Source organism: Stegastes partitus, unplaced genomic scaffold, assembly GCF_000690725.1.
Source record: "Stegastes partitus isolate 25-593 unplaced genomic scaffold, Stegastes_partitus-1.0.2 Scaffold1363, whole genome shotgun sequence".
NCBI lineage: Eukaryota > Metazoa > Chordata > Actinopteri > Pomacentridae > Stegastes > Stegastes partitus.
This window is the reverse complement of record NW_007579094.1, coordinates 194688-212136: the sequence shown is the minus strand read 5'-3', so window position 1 is coordinate 212136 and position 17449 is coordinate 194688.

Here is a 17449-nt window from a genome sequence, read left to right as displayed (position 1 = left end):
AAAGAGTTTGAAAACGAAGTTATCGTTAGAGAAACATATTAAATGCGCTTCTCCACTATTTCAACTAACAACCAACATCTTTGCCCTCTGACTTTATTCAACTACTTCCTGTTTACATCTCGTACAAGTGTTTGGAGGCAAAAACCAGCATCCAGACTTTGACCCAGAACACCAGAGTTTATGTCCCGTGATGGATTAGAGAGCATCAGTCTCAGAGTTATGTTTCGCTTTCTGTCGTTGTTTACTTTTTGACTTGCTTTCTGGCTAGATTTAGGAAAATATCTGATTCTGTTCGACAGTTTTACACAACAGAAGCTTGGTTAAGTTTAGGCACCAAAGTTATGTGTTGAGGGTTTGGGGAAAAAATGTCATAGTTGGGGTTACAATACAATCCTTTCACTACATGTTTGAAGCATTTCCTCCAATTTCTGGGTTTACCGCAAGTCCCGTCCCAGCTAGCATCTGATTGGTTGGCCAAAAAGGGGTGACAGTGAATCAGTAAAACGAAAGGAAACGCTGATTAGAGGCACATTTGTTACAAAGAAAGAATCTATCAGCAAAACATGATTGAAAACGTAGTTTAATTGTGTAGAAACATAATTTTGTGGAGTTCAGTTGCACATAGAGCTTCTAGAAAAGTTCAGGGCTGCACTAATTGTGTGTAAAGAGATCATGTGACAAAAAAAGGAGTAGCTGGTAGCAGGATGGCTGGACTTTTATAAACATTATTTCTTGTCTGTATCATTTGTAACAGAAGCAATAGATAGCAAAATCTATAATAGGGTTAAGTCAAGATTATCTATCATTTTATTGAAAAATGGGAGTAACTGCATTTTCATCTTCTATGTTGACATTTCGTTCACTTTTCTCAGTGCGTAAGGTTTGATTTGATTCTATAGAAACCTTCTGCTTGATGAGAAAGTTGGATTAAGCAGCCGAGCTCATCTGCAGGACAGTTTGTTGGTCTTCTATGATTTAGCTGTTGAAGCCGTCACTCCCTATAGCTGAACCAGAGGCAAAAACTGACAGAAATTGGAATTTGTTGCACTTCTTTCAGCTTTTTCTATGTATAAATTGAAATTGTGCTTAAAAATAGCTGGAAGGAAACTCACTTTGGGACATCAGTGTTCCTGTGTGGACACGTTTATTTGTGTTTTTACTGGCTTGCGTGTGTCTTAGCTCGACTCTACATGTGTCACATCATCACCTTCACGCTGCAAATCTTTCCCCAGAAGTGAAAATTGTCTTTTAATCCTCCTATTAACTCTTCATCTTCGACTTCGCACCACTTGTCTCTCATGAATCCGACCCAGGAGGGCCGATCTAACATTTAAAGTCCTTACTTAATGGTCACATGTAATGACAGGCCTCTAACTACACAAGCCTACTTTTTTTTTTCTTTTTTTTTGTCGTGCCTCCAAGAGAGAGCTTCAGCTAAATGCAGTTTTGCAGTTTTCTTAGCTTCAAAGAGAGTGAACCCCATTTAAAAAGGTGCAAATTTAAGGAGTGGACTTTGTGTGTTTTTACACCGGGATCTGCGTCAGCGTCGTGCAGCGAGACGCAGAGCAGAGCAGCGTCAGAATTACAGGTCTGAAGTATACGTCGAGCTTCCTGTCTGAGGAAGGTTGTTAAGGAACCACCCTGAGCTCCTCACTCAGACATTCCTCTTCTAATTATGCCCACGGAGAACGCTTGTGTGGGTTGGATCGGTGCTGGAGGAGTCGGGGGGGATCGCAGAGCGCACTAAAGTTTGCCCACATGTGAAGCTCCGTATATTCCACTTGATGACTGACGCGCGGCGCTCTCGTGTCTGCAATAATTACCGTCAACAGAGGAGATCTGCGCTCGGAGCTCTGCTCGGTTTGGCTCGCGCTTCAGACGAGAGATTATGTATTTTGTTTACTTTGTCTGAGGATGTAATTCGTAGTATTCTGGATATAGTCTGGGTGGAGCTGGATTTATGTTCGCTTCATACAGATGCAGGCATTGTGCTACACCCAGCTGCTGCTTCAACAAGTGACTCCGCTCAGGTTGATTTTCTGCACAAAACATCACAGGGATAAGATATATTTTATTACATGTTTACCAAAGCCTGTCATTACGAGGTCTATGCCATCTCATAAACCTTCTTCGGTGATGTAACTAAAATGTGGATGAGCCTATAAGATCACTGCTTTCCTGCAACAATCATTGTCTTGCTTAAGAGATTAACACCAAAGAGCATTAAAAAAAAAAAAACAAAGAGAAGCAACAGGCTGGAATGAGTGAATGTTTTCTAATTTTCATTTAAAATAACGACTCCGTGATTGACTTGACAGCTCTAGTTTTAGATTCTCTGCTGCAGCTGTGTGATCCGCAAAATTACAAGCAAAGCAACGACTTGGAACGAAACCCAAAATCTTAAAATGTATTTATATTGCATTTGTTAACTGGATGAAAAAAAAAAAAAAAGCTCCAAAGCATGCTAACACAGAGCGGGAAAAACACAAGCCTCAGGAATTCTTGACAGTTGTATCTTGCACTTTGAGATAAAGATGTGTAGTGGAGAGAAACTGGCTAAATGTCTGCAAAGCCATCATTACCGGCAGTTACTCAGCGTAGCGTGTTAGCATTGGTCTATTCTGGATTTAGTTTTGGAATGAAGTACAAGTTACATAACATGATGAAAGAAGTTTAAAATGCAGCTAATAATTATTACCAGGGTTTAGCATTCTTGAATCCTTCACTCACGCAGTTGATTTTGGTATCTGACAGATGGTAAAAACTCAAATTGTTGATGACGTTTTCCCCCAAAAGAAAAGAAAAAGAAGAGTGAGCTCATCTAATGATCTCATGAGTGATGAGACTCTGTTTCTTTGTGACCAGTGTTTGGAGAATTGGGCAAAATATCAACATTTTTTCAGTCGTCCCATGTGAGGTTGGCCTCAGTGAGGGATTCCTGCCCGATTATAAATAAAAGACATTAAGGTAAAGACAGGTAGACAGGCTCTAAAACAAATATTGACAAGCTAAACAAAAAGTCACATTTATGCTGTATGGGATGCGTTTTAATGGTTTGCTTTTTGGTTTTGCGTTCCAATAAGACATAAAGTTGAAGTCCAATGTTTTGTTGACCCATCCATCTACCCCAACCCCACAGTGTGTGTGGCTCTATAACTACATCACTTCAACACCTCTTTTGCTGGTTAGCTTATTGTTCTTTCTGACGTTCTCTTTGTGTGAGTGAAGCACAAATAGAAGTCATAATAAGCTGCTTGCATGATGGAACAATGGCGTTGTTTTTTGTGGGACGACATTCTGCTAACTGTAAATACATCACAACACACATCACACACTTTCAAGTCATGTTTTTGTCCACCTTGGAATAAATCACTCTGGTTGTAGATTTGATTTGGTTTCTACCAACTCCTGGATGATGCCTGTTTAGCTGCTCATGTTTCTAACCAGTCAGTAGCTTTTCTGTTATTTGTTGCAGGACAAGTAAACACAAAGGGATCATCAGTGTTTACATGTTGGAACAGCAGTGATAAGAACGCTGAGGCAGAATCAGACAGAGCTGTAAAAGCAGAGCTATAAGCTAAAAAGGCTAACAAGCTCCGTAGATTAGCAGAGCTGTTGAGAATTCATTTCACCCCGAGTTAAATTAATGTAAACTTATAGGGCTTTTATACGAGCTTTTTATTGCACCCAGAATCTGTATATTGTAGTTTTTATCACAAACACTGACATTTCTTCTTTCCTTTTTAAATCTACTCTCAGTCATTAGTGAGGATCAAGGCCATTGTGTGGTTTCTCTGGCTGCTGGCTTCGAGACTTATGTCACCAATTAGCAGGCAGCCTAACCATTATTTTTAATACTAGTCATTTTAGAGTTTGTTCCTCACTCATTAGCGAGCACCACAGACATTATTTTTTAGTTCCTTACAGTTTGTGGTGGAGTTTGCTGCAGGCCTGCAGGATTAGATCAAAATGGGATGAGACCCAGCAGCTAATCCTGCTCCCATGGATGGATATTAAGTGCAAGGTATCATTAAAACAAACACATTTAATCAGATTAGACTGGCAACACAGGGTGAGCGAAATTATATCACATGAGGCTTTCTGTATGTGTGTGTCTCATTAAAAATCTTATGAGGGTCTGTGTTTGTGCGCACAAATTAAACTCGAATGTTAATGTCATTGCAGATTGTTTAAGCAGGAACGAGGCAGCGTCTGTTTTCTAAGTCGGTAACCACCACAGAGTGGACAAAATAAATATCAAGAACACCAAGACAGTCACAAAAAAATGCATGGTGACAATTATTACTCCTTTAATAAATCCTGTAACATCCATAATTTTGTTTGAAAATCAATAGTGTCACAGCTCTATGGTTGAATCTGTGGTTCGCGCTTCTTTGGGTTGTGGTTGTTAAAGTTTTTTTGGCCTTTGTGCCTTTTATTGGATAGTTTTAGTGAGAGAGAGGCAGGAAGGTGGGGGAGAAGAATGGGGGGACGACATGTGGGACAGGGTCATGAGCAGGATTCGAACCCATGACCTCCACATTGGGACTGTAGCCCTGCACATGGGACGCCAGCTCAACCAGATGAGCTATAGCGGTGCCCCAAGGGTTGTGGTTGTTATTGAGGACGCTTTAGCTTCGTACGTCACCTTTAGGCACCTTTCCACTGTGGGAACTTGTGGAAGGTACAAGGTGGCATAAACATTTTCAAAAACAGCTCCATAATTTGCCCTTTTAGCCCTTTTGTTTACATCCTGGTGTTGGATTCAACAGCTTCTCTCATGACGTAAACCACAAAGAAAAAAAAAAGACAAATAGTAGTTATTGAACATAACTCCACTGTTAAGAGCACAAAGTAAACGGATGAAGGTTTGTGTTGTTTGGCTGTTATGCTGTTGATAATATTGTCGAGGTGTCGTGGTTCCTGGGTTTTGGTTTCCAGTTTTGTTTTTGTATGCACTCTGTTTGTTTCGTGTCCCTTTTCTGTTACTTCCTGTTTTATTTTGAAATTCCTTTCCTTGTGTTTTGCTTGTGTTCATACTTCTGCTCTTTGTTCCTGCTTTTCTTCCCTTTTGATGACCCTCATTGGTTTCACCTGAGCCTCGTCTCCCCAATCAGTTCCCAGGGTTTAAATAGTCATGTTTGTCTTTGTCAGTTTGTTCTGTTGCCCTCATGATCTCCTGCCAGTCCTTCTTGCATTTCTGGTTTGTGCTGTTTGTTCTTTTGATTCAGTTTCAGCAAACAGCACATACAACAGCTAAAGTAATCCTTCATTTAATACCCTGAAGCACCACCAAAAAAGAAGTTTACTGCTTGTTTTAAAATCTTAGATTACAGAAATTCTGATCAAATAAATGGAATTCGATGTGAAGCTAGTTGGTCATATTGTTGGTATAAAGAGTTTGGTTTGCTAAAGGTGGAATAGAAACCATAAGTAAAGAGATTTTTTTGGGTCTGTGGTAGAAAGCTTGTCTATTTCTGGAAAAACTCAAATAAGCCCTCAAGTGCAAAATCAGATTCAGTGGGAAAACGTCAATCCATGACCCAGGATTCTTTGCGTCATGTGAGCTGTGCCAAAGAGCTGAACTGTGTTTTTCCGGGTTGGCCAAACGTTTCAGATGTGGTGAACGTCTTGGCACTGACAGTCATGGATAAGTTCATTAATAGCTTCGTTCTGTGATGTTGAGAAACTGGTAACCCGACGTTGGCTCAGTCCGCCGAGTTAACAAGTCACACTGGGGATAATAAGGGAGCCCCTGAAGGTTTCAGTTAGCCAAAAGGATGTAACGGAAAACAATTATTACATCCTCTGCTCGGATGATCTGAAGTGAAGAACTGGACCACCAACGGGGACCAATCGATCCCAGACTGGGTGGACCGGTGTTCTGGTTCTGCACCATTTGAATGACTTAGACTTGGGAGAACATCCAGTTCCCACTTCACAGTGGAGTTTTTTAAAGGTCACTGCAGGGAAGCTGTGATGTGTTGTGGACCAAATGCGTCTCCAAACAGAGCGGTTGCTGCCATTCCAGGATGTTTTTACTGTATGTGTGACCAGTAGGCTGCTGCAGCTAATAGCTACACTTAATCTCACTAATCTTAACTGGACTAAAGAGCGCTGCAACCCATCCATCATCTTATATTCAAATCATGATCAATGAGTGTATCTGAAATGAGTAATTTACCAACTAGATATGGTTTTGTCCGTCTGTTGATTCGTCTGTCTGTCAGTGGTGCCTTAGCTTTGGTTCACACTGAAATAGCTCAACTTTTTTCAACTGTTGCATGGATCTATACAGACATTCATGGTCCCCAGAGGATATTTTTGATGATGCCTTGACCTTTACTTTAGTGGCACTGGCAGGCCAGGTGTTAATGAAATGTTCTGACAACAGTTGGGTGGGTTTCCATACTATTTTGTGTAGGTATCCATGTCTACTTTAGTGAACTCTGGACTTTTCCTCAGAACTTGAATAATAGAGATTTTGATACAAACATGTGGATGATCAGTCCTACTTCCTTTGGTGATCCCTTGACTTCGTGTGTGGCGCCACCAGTGGGCTGAGATTTTTTATTTAGCTGTTCTTAAAGGTCTTAATAAAAGGTTCAGACATGGTTGTGGAAAAACGTACCACAGATGAAATGGTACCACGTTACAGTTAGGAACACTGGGGAAGTTGAAGTTTGGCTTTTTAAAGCAAGTTTTCAATGGCAGGAGTATGCTGTTTTTAAAAACAGAAAAATGGTCAGGATACGTCACGGAGAGCAAAACCAGCTGCTAAAAGGTCAAATAGGAGTTTTTTTTGCATATTTTTTGGTATTTGTGTGTGACTTTAGCTTAGTGTTTACCTTCTGTGGTATGTTTTTCCGTAAAATGTTCTGACCTCTGGGGATGGATTTGAAGATCCCTTGACATTTCCTGTTTTGCAGTTCTTTAGTGTGTTTGGTTGTAGAGTTGAAGACTCTCTCTTTGTGTTTTGATTTGCTCCTAATTATTTTCTAGATCTAGACACCACATTCACGTGCATCATTTTACCAACACCACCAACCTTACTGATTCCCATGTGTCATTTTCATTTATTTTATATTTTGTTGGAACAAATGTCTTTTACCTTTATCTATCTCAGGTCAGTGGAAGTCTGCACGTATCTCTACGCTCATGTCTGCACATATGCTACAAGAACAGTAGTACACGTGCTTGGCAGTCGTATGCATGCACAGAATACGTAGATACAACCTACTGCGCATGTATGCAATGGAGTCTTCCTGGCAAATCCCCGTAGGCTAGAAAAGTAGTACGATTGAACAGTTTGTCTGTAAGTGGCTGCAGATGTGCACATGTGGGTCTCAAAGGGTTAAAGTAGGAGATTTACATCCTTGGTCTTTTATATGTTTGATTTTGTGGCCGCTTATGTCACCTGAACATCGACAGCAGTAGAGAAAACGCAGTGTTTGAAAGCAGATTGGCAGCCTTCAGCCTGCTGGGTGGAAAACTTGGATTTGGTTGAGCAGGGCTCTTACCATTGAGTAGAGACTGCTGTGGTGGGCGGCACTGGTGCCAGAAAGCACACTGAGTGGTTGCACCGCCAAGAAAAAAAAAAAAAAAACCTCCTCTGAATGACATTCGGCTTCGGGCCTCACCGTGCGCCAGGCCAGTGTTTTCTGGTCGCGCTGGCTGCTGTGCTGCAGGGTGTTGGTCCGTGTTTTCGGGGTATTCTGCTCACCAATAATATTTAACAAGCTAACGTGGTAAAAACCAGCCGTAAAGTCGAGCTCTGACATTGTTCTGCTGCACAAGAACAGGGAAACGACGCTGCGGTGTCATTAAAACGAAGAAATATGCTGGTTAATATGTCATGGCGCTCCTGAAGCCAACCAAACAAATGTGCTTCTGGTTATGTAACAGTGCTTTTTATTGCTGCTTGTGAATATTTGATCCAAACATTGCATATTGCATTCACTTGCAGGGCATGTAGCTGCTAGATGAAGTTACCTGTTTTCATTGTATGGCTCAGACTACGTAGATATATATGGAAGTGCTGTATATTTCTGGCTAAAACACCAGCTCCCCACATGCGCCTGTGTAGTCTGTGCTATATTTGTCAGAGGGTGGGGCTGCTAAAAGGCTGCATGGGGTATTTTTGTCTGTGAAGATGGACAGCTGTGGTCGTGTTGTGGTCAGACTCTGATTGGACCAGACAGTTACTCACTGGAGAGAGAAAAGATGAGGGAAAAAACATAAGACGAAAACATGAAAAGAAATGGAATAGGTGGAGGAGGGAAGTCTCTACCTCTGGACACAGTTGCATGAGGTTTTACTCCTTTCATGTGGCCTTTAATTTACCTTTTGCATGCTGCACTGATGTTCCTGTGGAGCATTTTGACACCTTTTTTACATTTAGATTTTCCTGCATCGTCAACTTCTCTCCATAAGCAAAGATTTGGTGACTTGCAGGTCGAACACGTCTGCTCTTAGGCTAAATTACACCTCCTCTGGTAAACGTGTTGAACCTTCGTCTCTGCTGTGACCTAGAAAAAACAACTGTGATACAGTTTAGTCTCCTAACAACAACAATCCAGCCTCGTGTCATGATACAGTATCATTGTGGCGCACAGCTCCGTTAGCCACAGGTTCCTATCCATTGTTCCCTAAACCTGCTATATAAACTGTGCCGCTCACTGTTGGAAAAACCCTTGTTTTGTGGTTCCTCCAGGTCAGTGTGTTACGGAAAATCAGGGCAAAAAGACGGCAGACCTGCAATGACTTGACTGTGTGAAAGGCTGCGTGTATGTTGAGGTTACAGTAGAATTCATTTAAAGATGCTGCATTTACAGTTTTTGTCTGTTTTCAGCTGTTTCTCTGTCTTCACTCTTAGATAGTATACGTCTAGACATATACTATATCACATATTTATACCCATGTTTACCAATGACTGGTTTTAAACATTTAAACACTTTTGTACTCCAATCAGCAAAAATTTACTGAATACTTCAGTGTATGTGTGCAAACTGTCCATTGCTTGGATGGATTATTTTGCATGAGACAGAAATAACTATTGGACTGAATACTATCGGATGGATCCTTGATGTTTTATATAGACATGTGCTCTTTAATGAATATATCCTAATGACTTTGACGGTCTTTTTCCATCCACCATCACCCGGAGAAGAACTTTTTTTTATTATTAGCTGAAATATCTCAACATTTCTACAGTATTTAACTTTACCTCCTGTGTCACTCAGTCTTCACAAAGTCACATTCCTATACAGTTGAACTGCATTCTCAATTACGTTTTGTAGGAAACTAACTTCCTGCCACATTCGGTTTGGGGATTTTCAAGGTAGCCAGTAGATCACACGTTAAATTTAGGTAAAAAATAAGAAAACTAACGTGCAAAAGAACGTTCAAATTATGCTGGTAAAAGAAATAGAGTTTAAAATTGTCCTGCTATTTACAATAAAGTAGAATGTTAATAAGTCAAAGTACAATATAAAAATAGAAATGATAAATAATATATAGAAGGTGCGCTTGGATGGATTATTGGGTTTTATAGCAGTTTATAATGTATCACAAAAATGTTTCAGGTATTTCAAGGCTTCGCTGTCGCTACTTTTCAGCCAACCAGTCATATTTTAGATGGGCTGAGAGTTGTCACCGCGGTAACCTAGAATAATAAAGTAGAAACTTTAACCATGTTGTTAAAAAGTCGTACTTTAACCCAAACTATGACATCATTCCGAACTCTATCCAAATAATTTTGGTGCCTGAAAGCGTGTAGCAAAGTGTTGTATTTTCCTAAACCTAATAACGTAGCCTTGGTGCCTAAACCGAACCAGAAAGTGACTAAAAACCGAAAAGTAAACAATGACAGAAAATGAAATTTAGTTCAGACACCAAATCCTGGTCTTCTGGGTGAAAGTCCGGTCACTGGTTTAACTTTGTCGCTGTTTCAAACTGGGCCGCCTTTCCCACCACATGACACGTCAGAAGTTTATTTAAAAGCAAAAGTTATGCTTCAAATCTTAAGCCAAGGCTTGATGAGTGACCCCGAAGTGGAACAAGTCTGTTTATTTCTGGGTAGATTTGAGCTCTGAGATGATTCCACCAACCCAGTCCACACAAAATGATGTTCCTACACAACTAAGCTGCACTCTGAATTAAGTTTTGAAGGGAACTAAAGAGTCAGCTCTGTGATTCATTATAAACTTGTCTAGATTTGCTACTTTCTCAGCCTGTATAAGCTGGTATAGACTAACCCAGACACTCCACGTGGAGGTGATGGATTTAGGGAATGTTCTGTGAGGCAGAAATAGTGCCATGGTGAGTTTATTTAATATGCGCAAGAGAACTTACAGAAAGATGTTAGTCATTTTCCACTGGAAAAAAATATGATCCAGTGTTTTTGTAATGTACCCAATGGACACACATCCATAAATGACTTGAAGAAACCAGAAAAAGAAAACACTTTGTGTTTTCCCTCATTTAAAAGCTATGTATAGCTGGTTGCCTCATGCACACACTCCCCATAAACGTTTGCCTCTCAGACTTCTTTACTTTCCAAAGTGACCCCGAACCTCTTTAATATTTACAGGAGATTTCCTACCAGCCCCTGACCCCACTAATTCATTAATTTCTAATAAGGCAGCTTTATTTGTAATATCTGCACTTAAAGCCGACCGCCGCGAGGCCGTAAATGTGGATTTTCACGGCGGCAAATGTGATGCTGAGGATTGTAATGGCAAAAGCATCACAGCTGATACAGTGAGATCAGATTTCCATTCTGCACTGTGGGGTTCGCTGCTTTTTATCGCTCAGTTTGTTTTATTTCTGTGGTCAACAACTTAGACAAGCTTTGTGTAGCTACAAGGTGGAATGTATTCAGGGAATGGCTGCTCAAAGATAGTTAAATATAGACATCTACGTCGCATTTAACCTGGACGTCCTTTTGACCTCTTTTCCACTTCTGAAGCTGCATTTGATCACGTGAACTTTCCATGGGGATGAAGGACCTTTTGAGGAACACAACTTGCTTTCTGAGTAATATCTGGAGAAAGAATTTCCTTTATGATCAGTAATGTTTCATCTTATCTCTTACATGCATTTCAACGAGAGCATGTAAGCATTTAAATGAAGCTAGAGATTGTTTTACGCCCCCAAAACTCCCTTGAGAGGTATTACTTTCCGAAGGTTCTTGCACTTTTGCAGTTGGTTTTGCAGAATCGGTTGGGTTTTTTTAAAATTCTGTAATAGATTGATTGATAGAAAGTCTATTTATGCAGAGGAAGACATGCAGCGAGATCTTGACATAGCAATCTCCAGCAAGAAGGTCTAAATTCAAATTTATTAAGGCTGTCATCATTTTGTTCAGCCGACTAATTTGTCTCGTCTTTACTAGGATTTTCTCTCTTAGAAGAACCTTGAGGAGCCTTTTGGGTTCCCTTGAGGAAGACCTGCAGCAGAAGTTACTCAGCAAACCCTTCAGAAAGCTTCTTCAAAGAACCGCTGGATGAGGTTTAGCTTTCCGTTTTGACATCTTCATTCTTATTCTTGTGTGTTAGACAGTATAGTAGATATTTAATGAAATGGAGACTTCTTTTTATATTTACACCAATGGAGACCTTGTCATTAGTGTCAAGAGTCATGTACACATAAATCTGTCTGCAAAAGTCTCAGATCCCCATTTGCACACATATTGTATTAAATACATATGTATGCCTATGAAGTACTGCAGTGTACATAACGTCAATAAAACTAAAGTTAAAAATGAAATGAATAAAATAAAGTGTAAATGCAGACGTATATTGTCAGTCCGGCCTACACCTAACTCTACAAAAAATATATATCCAGGAAGCTTTTTTGCATTATTAAAAGTTCCTCCAGCAGCTGCATTGGAAACACAGAGAACAAAAGGTTGAAGGAACTTTTAGTTCTTTAGCAAATTCCTGGACATTAGTCTCTAAAACCAGAAGCTCTGTCATTTAAGACTGCATGCAACACCAGACAAACCCATCTGGAAACTCAAAACGTGTCCTACATGTTTAATCATCCCCTTAAATTGCAATCTGAATGCGTGACATTATCATTTCATAATCAACACATGCATACAGAGTGCGTCTTTGTGAGCTGCAATCTAAATGCATGACACCATCATCAGGTGACAAACTGAGCTGAATGATTAGGTCAGTAAATAAACACATAAATTATGCCCCGAGTCTTGTTTTAAACACCTTGCCTTGATAGCAAATGTCACGATGATGAGGATCCAACTGCTCTCATTCCAGGCAGCATAAACATGTGACAGTGGATGTTATTGATGTTGGTGTGTGGACGACATTATGTCCTTTACTCTCATAAAGGATGTAGAGATGTGAAATGAAGCACTGATGCACCTTGTCTGGGTATTTACAGAATTGGACCAGCTACTATCACAGCTTCCACTTAGATACTTCCATCATTTCACTGATTTAGGAACATTACTAACTAAAATGTGACTATTGAACCACAACCAAAGAGGTTTTATTGACTTGGGAGGAAATGGAAACAACTTATGACGAACACTTGCCTGTTCCCTCATCCAGCAGACATTGAACAACATTAATATTCATTTACGGTTGTATTTCTGTTCATCTGACCAATGTAAGTCTAATATTTATCCTCATTTAAGCACTGTTTTGGTCAGCCTGAAGAGAAATACTGCTACTAAATGCACCATTGTTGAGATTTGCTCTTTCAGAAACCTCAGTGCACTTCGACTTCAGGAAACACCAACTTGACCAGTTTGACAACATACGATGAGCATTTACAAAGACGCTGGAGACACAACATAAGTGCTGCTTCCGTTGTAGTCTGTGCTATTTGCAGGGTTTCTGAATTTGGTAGTGTTTTTGGTATTTTCAGCGGAGGAAACCACTGCCTGCGGGAGCCAAAAATGACAAGGAGAGCTCTGAGAATGAACCAAAAGTTGCGGGCTGGAGAACAAACAGTGATTTACAGACGCTATAGAGCTGTTTGTGTGTCACTACAAGAGGCACGCTTCACCAGAACACAGTCACGTCTTGTTCCTTTTTTTTTTTTTATTTCTTGAAGGTTGTACAGTTTCGGCGTTAAACTTCAAGGCTCCTGCTGCAATTTCCCTGATAAATCAAAGCAGTTATTAGACGTGTTACGGCAGTTAGCTCGTGACCGCAGCAGCGCGCAGACAGAAAAGGTGGAGGACTTAGAAGAAAAACACAAAAGCAGCTGCGACCCAGCCCTCAGAAACCAAAGCGAGTGGGCCGAGGTTCCCGTGTGTTTACATGTTTCAGTCAGTTCCTAGAAGAAGAGGAGGAGGAAAAAAAAAAGAAGAACAGGGCTGCTTTTATTTCACTACCGACTCATTTGTTTTGAGATGAGGAGAGACAGGCTCAGTTTGGACAAATATGTTTTATGAGTTTTTTCTCTACTGCGATGAACAAGGATTGAGCAGATATGAGGAACATGTTGGTGAATCTAATAATGAACCTGGAGGGAACTTTGTAAGATTCAGTTGTACTGGGAACAAACTGGGATCAAGTTAAAAGAGGTTTTTTTGTTTGCTAGTTTAAAGAAATTAAGAGTGTTTGTGGCGTTTTGGCTCAACGATTGTTTGTTGGGACAGTTTCATTAGTTAGAAGAACATTTACAAATATTTTAAACTGATTTCTTGTTTTTCTTGACCTTAAATATGTCTAAGGTTAAATTAATTAATCTGTTCAGCATTTCATTTGCCAAGGGTGCTTAAATTCATCAACGTATCAGTTCCAGCGTGCACTCAGGCCACATGTGAAGCAGCTGAGTTGACAATTAGCACCTCTAAGCCTGAAGCCACAGCTTTTAGACATAACAGAATGGACTCTTGGTTGGAAATGAGTTGTTGCCTCAAGTGGAGGACTTCAAGTACCATGAGGTTTTGTTCACTAATGAAAAAAAATAGAAGAGATGCTCCACCAGCCTGTTGTGGTGAAGAGAGAGTTCAGGCCAAAGGCAAAGTGGTCTATTTATGTTCCTTTACTCATCTATCTATGCCTATGAAATGTGGACCCCTGTGATACGAACCCAAAGTGGTAGAAGATGCCATGGAGCATGTCAGCTAACAAGAGTCAGCACAAAAATAAGCCAGCATGTCCAGCGAAATGTGTACGTTCATCTCAAGAACTAGCAGCGTCTTGGAGTTTATGCTCATGTGGGCTGTATGGACGGATGAACGGTTGGTCGCTGCAGTTGGAGATGCATACCCTCTATGTGTCTGCACAACATCTGTCTCAACAATGGGGACCTGTTGGAGCCCGAAGATGTCGATGTGGAGGAGGAGCATTGGACCACCCAGAACCAGAAACCTCCAGATGCCATCTGTGCAGCAGAGGACAGAAGCTGGATGGCAAAGCTGTTACACACCACAACTAGGCTCATTAACTGGTTAAATCCAACTGCAAAGAGTAGTTAGAAAAGCTCCACAGCAGCTAAACAATAATCTCAAGGCATGTTTTGATTACTCACAGTTGATTTATTTGTCATTGTATTCCATCAGTGGTCCATTATATTACTGTCTAGACGTCGGTACTTCCGTCTAGTTTTAAGCTTTATTTTACATGTATTTCCACCCTGTAGTCCGACATTTTGGGGAGGATGTCATGGATGTTGTAGCTGTGACCTGTTCTGGGGTCACCACAGCCACAGACGACCACATCCACATCCGGGGAAGACGGCTCGATGAGGACAGGCGGCGCTACCGACGGACCGCCTCCACTTCCCTCATCTGGGAAACTGTACGACTTCCAAGCTGTAGCAGTGGTCTCACTGACCCCAGAGGACTTCAGGTTCTGCGGAGGAAGGAGGACTATAAAAAATCACTGAAACAACACTCTGGTTTTAGGTCACACATGTGAAATGTCATTCCTTACAGTATTCAGGGTTTCCCCTACGCTGCAGTTTATTTATTTGTATTTGGGACCCAAAGCCAAGTTCTGTAAAATACAGTTAAATAGTGTTCAGGGCAAAAAACATCCTATTCATGACATGTTTAGAGTTCAGTGCCTTCCATCAAAGGTGTTATTTGGGCAGAAAGAAGTTCCTTTAAGTGTAGATAATACAGTTGTGAACACAAGTTTCCATACACTTGTAAAGACCACGTACATCATGGCAGTCTTGAGTTTCCAGTGACTTCTAAAACTCTTTATTTTTCATGGTTGAATCATTAAAACACTTGAGTCTTTGTCACAAAAAAAAAACAATCATGCATTTTGGTTCTTTAAGTTTTAATACCGGTCTTCTGAATAAATGCCCAAATCTGCTGAGTCAAAAATCTACAAACAATAACGTTAACATTTGGTTAATGGTCCTTTGACCATGTTCACTTCAATTCAACACTTTTGGTTTCCCTCCACAAGTTCCTGGTTCTATCTCTGATCCTTCTCTTGACAGAATCGCTGCACTTCAACTAAACTTGTTGTCTTTCTGACTCAGACTTGGTTCTTCATCAGTCCACAGGTTCTGGATGGTTCCATTCAGGACTTTGGGGAGACCAGTCTAGAACCTTCATTCCAGCCTGATGGAACCATTTCTTCACCACTTTGATGTGTGTTTGGGCTCATTGTCTGGTTGGAACATCCAACTGTGTCCAAGGTTTTCCTGAACAACGTGGAGGTGATCCTCCTTCTTCATCGTTCCATTTACTTTGTGTAAAGCTCCAGTTCAGAGCATGATGCTGCCACCTCCATGCTTGATGGGAGGTTTGGTGTTCTTGGGGTTAAAGGCCTCACCTTCTCTCCTCCAGACATGGTTCTGCTCAGTGTTTGTTCCATCTGACCAGAACTTTCCTCCAGAAGGCCTTTTCTTTGTCCATGTGACCAGCAGCAGACTTCAGTGGAGCTTTAAGGTTCTGCTTCTAGAGGAAGAACTTCCTTCTCCATCAGCCTCTCAGCTCATGTTGATGTCAGACCCTGTGGACACTGACAGCTGTGTTCCAGCAGCTTCTGGTCCATCCAGAGCTGCTTCCTGCTGGTTCCTGGTTGACTCTTGACCATCCTGACCAGTCGTCTCTCAGCAGCAGCTGATAGTTTGTGTTTCCTTCCTGATGGTGGCAGTAACACAACTGGACCATGAACTTTATGCTGACAAACTGATGGTTCTGGGATCTGAAGCTGCTTTGAAATGACTACAGGTTACTTTGACTGGTTTAAGTCAATAATTAGCTTCTCCAGATCATAACGTAGTTTGATGAACATTTTTTCATACAAGCTGAACCTGTTGCTGGACCTTGTCTTAAGATCCAAAAACTAAACCTTCAGCAAACCAACATAACTTATATTTCCCAGGAGTATGTTTGTGTTCCTTCCATTCCTCATGGTGTTAACAGTATTTTTTTTCCACAGACATGAGTGTGTTGAGGATGACACAGCTAGCAGCGGAGCTAACACTCAGACAGTCTTACCACACAGGGCACAGAGTTGAACTCTGTGCTGAGCCAGTGATTCTATTTGTGTTTTTACAGGCTCACAAACTCTTTGTAACCTTATTGCTGTCAGCCGCATCCTCATTTACAGTATCTGCTATTAAACCCACGCAGACGTACGCACATACACGTGTTTTAATTAAGCCTCCGTACGTCGCCGTGTGACTGAAGGAACTTATTTTAAGACGCGTAAACACGGCCAGAAATAAACCTGTTGGCCTAATTGCAAACAAATGGATGCTGGTGTTCCTGACCTCGTGTTCAGATTTTCACCACGGTGACTAAATGACCCTCCAACGAGTTTAATGAGCATTTTTTCACATTTAGACGTGACGTTATCTGTTCACATAATGTAAATGTGGTATAGCTGACGGTGGCATCGGGTTCATCAGAGCCGGTGTAGGTGTTCGCTATGTTTAGTGCGACACAAAACAAAAGCAGCTGACTAATCTCCCGATGTGACCACGCTGACCTCAGAGCAGACTTGTGGTGAAATAAGGGCGTTCTGGAAATGGAAGGTCACTGTTGTTTTATTCACTTTTCAAATTCACGTCCATCAGGGCTTTGGAGAGGAGCTGCAGGTTGTTCTCATTGTTTCAATAAATGCAATTTAACAGTTTTGTAATCAGAAATTTTATATTATTATTATTATTATTATTATTATTATTATTTTACAGATTTTCCCTGTTTTTGTGAAATTACTGAAATAAATACGAGTAAAATTACAGGGGAAAAAATGTATTAGTTTACATGTTAACTATTTAAAAAAAAAAAAACAAAAAAAAAAACAGGCCAAAACTGTAAATAATTATCAAACATCATTATGGATAAAAACTAGAAAATTCACAGAAAAAAAAAACACATTAATTTACATGTCGACTGCAGAAAAAACTGCCCAAAACTGTGAACAACATCCACATCAACACATCAGTATTTTTAAAAATATTTTTAAATTGTTCTTTTATCGTGTTTGTCTGTAAA